This window comes from Bos grunniens, chromosome 14 (assembly GCF_055505025.1).
Source record: "Bos grunniens cultivar Pamir isolate PY7600 chromosome 14, Bosgru_T2T1.0, whole genome shotgun sequence".
Taxonomy (NCBI): Eukaryota; Metazoa; Chordata; class Mammalia; order Artiodactyla; family Bovidae; genus Bos; species Bos grunniens.
The window spans coordinates 56,129,547-56,136,817 of record NC_141178.1 but is presented as its reverse complement, the minus strand read 5'-3'; the positions used below and the strand labels follow the sequence as shown (position 1 = coordinate 56,136,817).

Sequence of the window (7,271 nt, the reverse complement as noted above, 5' to 3'; positions counted from 1 at the left end):
AAATATATATTTTGTATATATACAAGTATGTTGTAAAAATAATAATTCACAAATATATTGTAAAAATAAATATATATTGAAAATATATTTTTCCCTTTTTTATTCATCCACTTATATTTTTATTCATCCATATATTTTTTCCAACTGTTTCTTTTTTGAAAAATCTCTTTTTCTCTAAGATTATTTTCTTCCTATCTCTTTGCTGTTGAAATGGCTTTTTTCAAGAAATAGTGTTTGCCCCTGTGGGGAGGTACATTTATTTTTCATGATCATCCTTAGTACTTTTTCCTATCACCTGTTCAAAGAGATTGGAGGCAGGAGGAGAAGGGGACGACAGAGGATGAGATGGCTGGATGGCATCACTGACTCGATGGACATGAGTGTGAGTGAACTCCGGGAGTTGGTGATGGACAGGGAGGCCTGGTGTGCTGCGATTCATGGGGTCGAAAAGAGTCGGACACAACTGAAGGACTGAACTGAACTGAACTGAACTGTTCAAAGAAATGCAAATTTTAAATAAAAATAAAGTAATTGAAGTCCTTGCTTTTATGATGGCAATTTTTAAATATAATTGCCAAAATTAAAAAAATTATTTGCAACCTTGGATTAATTTCCCAAATTTATGTAATTTGATGTTTGTTTTTAATAGCAAAACCCTCGAATCCCGCAGCACTGAATACAAGGCTTTGCACCAACTCGGCATCAAATATTTGATGAGTGTGGGAATTCCTGGCGGTCCAGTGCAATCCCAATGCAGGGTCACGGGTTCCATCTCTGGTCGGGAAAATACATCCCACATGTGACATGGAGAGGCCAAGAAAAAGAAAAATATTTGATGAGTGAGTGAATAGCCTCTAGCTTGAAACTCCTGAGGTTGGTGTAGGGACCTCAGAACAATGAAAATGTGCGTCGTGATGCGGTTAAGCAACCTTGTCGCTGGCGCTATACTCTAATGATTCCCCACGAGGCAGTGCCCCTGCACCCCTGGGGCCTCCCCAGCTGGGGGGCAGTGCTGGCTGGCAAGGTGGGCCCCCTGCCAGGATCCTGGAGCCCATGGCGCTGGGTGGCAAGTGAGGCTGTGTCTGCGTCAGGGTCGCTTGGGGCTTGTTCCAGGGCCACGGGATTGAAGTTGGGGTTGGGGGGGTATCATAGAGTCCGGCTGGAAAGACATTCTGCGAGACTTTCAGGCTGCTCTGCCCTCTCCCCCACAACCCCCTCCCCTGTATTCTCACCTACGCATCCCCGAGGCTGGCAGAGGGTGACCTTATTTAGAAATGACATATTTTCACTTGAGGTCACACTAGGGTTGGGGGGTCGGGAGGGGAGCTTAATCCAACACGACTGTTTTTTTCCAGAGGATGAAAACACCCTGTGAAGAAGCACACCCCCAGGAGAGGCTACGTGCCAGCCAGGACCGAGCGGTGAGCGCTGGGGCAGCGAGCCAAGGACCGCCGGCACCACTGTGCTGGGCCAGGCCGCGCGCATGCGCCCAGGGCCCAGGGCGGAGCGGCCCCGCCCACCAGCGCCTCGGCTTCAGGAAAGAAGCTGGGCTTGCTGGGTCACCCAGTTCTTTGTTAAAACAGCAACTCTAAGAAATGGGTGCAGGTTTGAAATGTTAGATTTCTCCACTGGCTGACAAGCGAGCCTGCCAATTCTTTGTTTTGTCTTATTTTTGACCTTGCGGGTGATGATATAATGTGAACTCCATGTATTGATGGGGCGCTGTGAGGTAAGTATCCCTTTATTGCTATGCTTTATTATTCCCTCTGAAATCTCCCACTCCTGGGCCACGGCTGCTCACATGACACCCACAGGATCTAAGGCGGGGGTGGGGGTGGGGTGGTTCCCAATTGACCAGCTCTTTCTTGGTCTTCAACTGGGAGGTGGGGGGTACCCCGCAGACCAGGTTCAGATGCAGGCTCGGATTCCGCAGGTCGGGGCACCTGAGCCTCTGCATTTCCAGTGAGGTCACTGATCACCCCGATGCTCTACTGTTGGTCACTCCCAACAGGCCTGGAGTACCAGAGGGCTTTTAGTTCGTGGCCCATTGGGGTCAAACAGGAAACTTTGGGCTCCTTTGAGAACAGCCAGGCTGGATGGAGGAATGTATGAACAGGCTTCCCTGACATGCATTGGGTCAGGGGGTACAGTACCCTGCCAGCTCTGGGACACTCCCTGCCTCAGTGACAGGGGACAACGTCCCTTCTCCAGGGTTATTTATCTTTATTGCCAGTCTTATCTTTTAGATTCCAGTTTACTGATGAAGACAGAGTTAGAATCCCTTGCATGAGATGGAGGAGATTTTGTTATCAGCACCACAGTTTCCAGCTTGTCATTACCTCTGATTCCTCTCTGGGATTTCAAAGCCCTTCCTAAATCCAGCTCCTTGGAGCACTTAAAATAAAGATGCTTTAATAATAATACAACTTGCAATATTTCAATCAAGTCATAATTGATAAAGAAATCTACATTGTTTTCACCTGTCCAACATCTACTTGTTGTAGGGACGTTTGAACTCCCTTCTTAGGAGTGATGGTGGGTGGGATCAAATAGAAGACAGCGTTGCTTTTTTATGTTAACATTTGACAGTGTGAGAAATGGACTTTGTCAAATTAAGGACTGCCTTACCAATGCATCAGAAGCATGCATCTCAAACAAGTTTTAGTTCCTTCTGATGACACAGCATTAAATTGAACCGTAACCCCGCTTCATCATTACGAAGAAGGGCAGAACAGTGAGAGGCCCTTCTGTCCCGGACGGCCTCTGTGCAGACAGCCCTCGGATGGCATTTCTTTTGGGGCTTTTGTTACTGTGAAGGAAGCCTTTTTACTTCTGTCGCATGATTTGACACTGAAAATTATTGAAAAGAACAAAACCAAAGCCATGATGAAAAAAAAAAACAACCCAATGTGTTGTGTATGTGTATCATTTGTATGGCTGGGACCGGTTTTATTGTTTTTGGAACTATTACAAGACTTCTGTTAAACATGTTAAATGTTAAGAGGAAACAGACTCTTGGCAAATGTGGAAAACCAATTACAGAAAACGTCTCTGCTGGAGATGGAGAAGCACAGGGAGGGACAGAGGAACACGTGCCCCCGCCCTTCTCCAACTGCTCAACACACACAGATGATGCGGTGTCTTGAGAGAAAATACAACTGTTATGTCGTTGCCTTTACTTTTACATTTACAGTAAAATGACACTTCTCAGTTCAATCTACTTGTAGTGTTGTAGAGTATCACATACAGTTACTTTTCTTAAGGTAAATCTGATGTAAGAGAAGTAGTGTTTCTGAAATAAATAACTAGAGTATGACTATTTGCTCTACAAAAGAAAAATAAAAAGCCTCACCACTAATAAATCAAATTATCTTAAATTTTAAACGTTTGAATTAGAAATATTAATTTACTCAAGTTTTGAGAGCATGTCTGTTGTATACAGTGTGAGCATGCTATCATGTGAATATTAATTGTAAGATATAATTGGGCTTCCCAGGTGGCGCTAGTGGTAAAGAACCCACCTGCCAATGTAGGAGACAAAAGAGATGCGGGATCAATCCCTGGGTGGGGAAGATCCCCTGGAGGAAGGCATGGCAACCCGCTCCAGGATTCTTGCCTGGAGAATCTCATGGACAGAGGAATCTGGCAGCCCATGGGGTCACACAGAGTCAGACACGACTGAAGCGACTTAGTACGCATGCACACATACTTATACTTGAAATAAATGATTCTTCAATTTTGAATTGATTAAAATTTGAAGAGCTAGAAAGCTAATATCCCGAATGGATCAATCAAGGAGACAAAACCTTTTCATCTGGGATCTAGCAGCAGTTTCTTGATGTTCTTCATGCGTTCCACACTCTGCTAAGCTCCAAGGTACACAGGTGAATAAAACGTGGTCTCTTGATTTCAGGGAACCTCCATCTTGGAATGGTAGGACATTAATTCAAACGTGATGCAGTCAGTGAACAGGAGAGACAGCCCATGTGGAAGGCACCCAGAATGTATTCATAGTGTCTTTGGGACAGAGCGGTGGACTTGAGGGTCCAAGTATGTGGGGAAGAGGAGGAGGAGGAGTTTACTGTGGGAGAGAGAAAGGATACAGAAAGGGCCAGGTACAGGCTACACTGGAGGAGTGGGTTGGGGCCAGGTCCTGATGGATGTGGGAGGCGGGAGAGAATGGAGGGAAAAAGAAGCACACTCATTTGGGCTTTTTGGAAAGACTTTTAAGAAGTACGTGCAGGGGGCTTCCCTGGTGGTCCAACAGTTAAAAAGCCGCCTTGCAATGCGAGGGACACGGGTTCAATCCCTGATCCGGGAAGACCCTTCATGCTGTGGAGCAACTAAGCCTGTGTGCCACAACTGTTGCGCCCACACCGTCTAGACCCCACACTCCGCAACAAGAGAAGTCACCGCAAAGAGAAGCCCGTGCACCGCAACTAAAGAGTAGCCTCCTCTCACTCCAACTAGAGAAAGCCTGCATGCAGGAATGAAGACCCAGCACAGCCAAGAATAAATAAATAAACAAATAAAAAGAAGTGTGGGCTGACTGAAAGGACTTGCCGACAAGGAAAGGCACCCGGGGACTAGCATCCCCGTGTAGGCTGCGGGTCCCAGGGAGAAGGCGGCATTTCCAGAATCTGGCTGTGCGCTGGAGCCCAGGAAGAGACAGTGGCCATATGTGGAATGCTAAGAAGTACTAGGACAGGAAGAAATGAGAAAGTAGGTAGGGCTTCCCTGGTAGCTCAGCTGGTAAAGTATCCTGCTGCAATGAAGGAAAGCCCGGTTCGATTCCTGGGTCAGGAAGTTCCTCCGTAGGGAAATTCCTTCTATCCCTGTAGAAGGAATAGGTTACCTACTCCAGTATTCTTGGGCTGCCTTGGCAGCTCAGACAGTGAAGGATCTGCCTGCAATGCTGGAGACCTGGGTTGGATCCCTGGGTTGGGAAGATCCCCTGGAGGAGGGCATGGCAACCCACTCCAGTATTCTTGCCTGGAGAATCCCCACGGACAAAGGAGCCTGGCAGTCTGCCGTCAATAGGGCTGCAAAGAGTTGGACACGACTAAGCACAGCACAGGGACTTGTTAGTTATCTAACAACAATTGTAATGTGTAAAATATTTTTCTTAATACTTGGATTTGAGAAATATCAGACAGTAATAGCTTAATTATGGACGTTTGTTAAAAAAAAAAAAAACGTAAATAAAAAGACAAGCACTGGCTAATAAGAAGCCAGATGATCTCTGTGGGGCCTGCAGAGGGTCTCCCCTGCCTCTCTGGGCACCTGAGCTGTTGAGACACTGATGGTGGCCGTGCCTGTCACCCGCTGGTGGCAGTGAGACTCAGTGGGTTGGGCTTGTCGGGCACTGTGCTGCCCTGCATGCTGCTCACTTGGGGGGCTTCCCTGCCAGCATTTCGCTGGAGACAAAGGAGGCCTGGTGACCAAGGACGAAGAGTGGGGAGTGCTGCCACGGGTGCTGGGGGGGAGTGGAGGACAGCTGAATGCAATCTTTTTTATGCCGCTCAGCCCCCAGGTACATCAAATCCTAACACTGATCCTTCATCACAAAAGTTAAACAGACTTAGCCAACTCAATTTCCTGTGATAATGAGCATCAGAAATCACATGGATTAATGAACCACAAATGATCCCCTTCAGAATAATTTTATTGCTAATTTCTTAACCCTCCTGATACAAGCCCTTGGAAGGAGTGATGGCCAGAATTGAGGCAGGCTGCCCACTCTCCCCGTCCTGGGCAGAGCTACAGCTGAAGATAGCAATGGCCACTAACCATGGAACCAGTGCCTCCACAGAGCAAGGTAAATGTGAGGACATTTGATTGTCTTCTGCATCCTTGATTGTCATTAAGGATATGCCACTTTTCAGCTAAAGGTACAGACTGAAGAAAAAAGGCAGGGAAAAAAAGTCTTAAAGGTACAGCCCTTTGCTTCAGCTTTATGCTACTGAATCCCCCACATTCCTGTCTTGCATTCTTTTTATTTAAAATATGTTTCTACTTCTTACTTTTGGCTGCATCGAGTGTAAGTTGCAGCACTCAGGCTCTTCATCACAGCACAGGGGCTTAGTTGTCCCGTGGCATGTGGCTCTCAGTTCCCCGACCAGGAATCGAACCTGCATCCCCTGTATTGGAAGGTGGACTCTTCGCTGGACCACCAGGGAAGTCCCTGTGTTGCATTCTTGATTCCTTCTCCCTTCACTATCTTCTGAAGGACTGGCTGATTTGTAAGCATTCAGACACTAACTGAATGACTGAACACCCTAGATCTATTCTGAGACTGACCAGTTAGATGTAGCTAACACAGCCAATAGGTATTAAGGGGGTCCTCAAAGAATTCACCTGCCAATGCAGGAGATGCAGGAGATGCCAGTTCGATCCCTGGGTTGGGAATATCCCCTGGAGGAGAAAATGGCAACCCACTCCAGTATTCTTGCCTGGAGAATCCAATGGACAGAGGAGCCTGGTGGGCTATAGTCCATGGGGTTGCAAAGAGTCAGACATGACTGAAGCCATTTAGCACACAGCATGAGAAGCAGTATGTCTGAAAGAAGAAAGAGAGAAGAAAAAGCAAAAGACAGAAAAGCAAGAGGGTGAGGGGGCTTGCTCATGTGCTATGTCCGTGTCTGTCTGTAAGAGAACAGGAGATGGAAATCTGAGTGAAGTTTTCTCTTTAAAAATGACAGGGATGCTTGACTTTCGGTAGCAAAGTAAATACGGGTGGCAATGTTGTATCTACATGGCCACCCAAAAGATGAATGAAAGGGCTAAAGAAAAAGTATTTAAATGTATAACTGTCAAAAAGAACTGATAAAAAATGAATAATAATATTCATAGAAATAATTAAGCCTATCTAGTGAGTGACAGAGCCAGCAGCTTTGAGCAGACTCAGGATTTTAGGCCTGAGTCCCAGCTCTACACCCACCAACTACCTGACTTTGGACAAGCTACCCTACCTCTAGAGCTTCAGTTTCCAAATCTTTAAAATGGGGGTAATTATACCTGCTCCCAAGGTTTTTGTGAAGAGGAAAGAAGATATTTAGGACAGGTTTGGCATAGACCAAGTGTTCCATAAACATTACCGCTCTATACAGACGAGCCTATAGTTACACATCAAATATCAAAGCAAAACTCTGAAGGAAGAAACTTGCTGGAAGAGTCTCAAACATCTTTGGTAAAACATTTCATGCCTTATAGACTGTATCATATTATTTGCTGCTTGTGTTGCACTCAGTTTAACCTTTAAATTTTAATAA

At 46.0% G+C, this 7,271-nt stretch overlaps 1 long non-coding RNA gene across 1 annotated transcript; it reads left to right on the top strand.

Moving 5' to 3' along the window:
- Positions 1-1,514: 1,514 nt before the first annotated feature.
- Positions 1,515-2,418, top strand: LOC147359458 (uncharacterized). The gene is made up of 2 exons (XR_015141345.1): positions 1,515-1,729; positions 2,234-2,418. It is a non-coding gene; the product is annotated as an uncharacterized LOC147359458 (long non-coding RNA).
- The last annotated feature ends 4,853 nt before the right edge of the window (positions 2,419-7,271 follow it).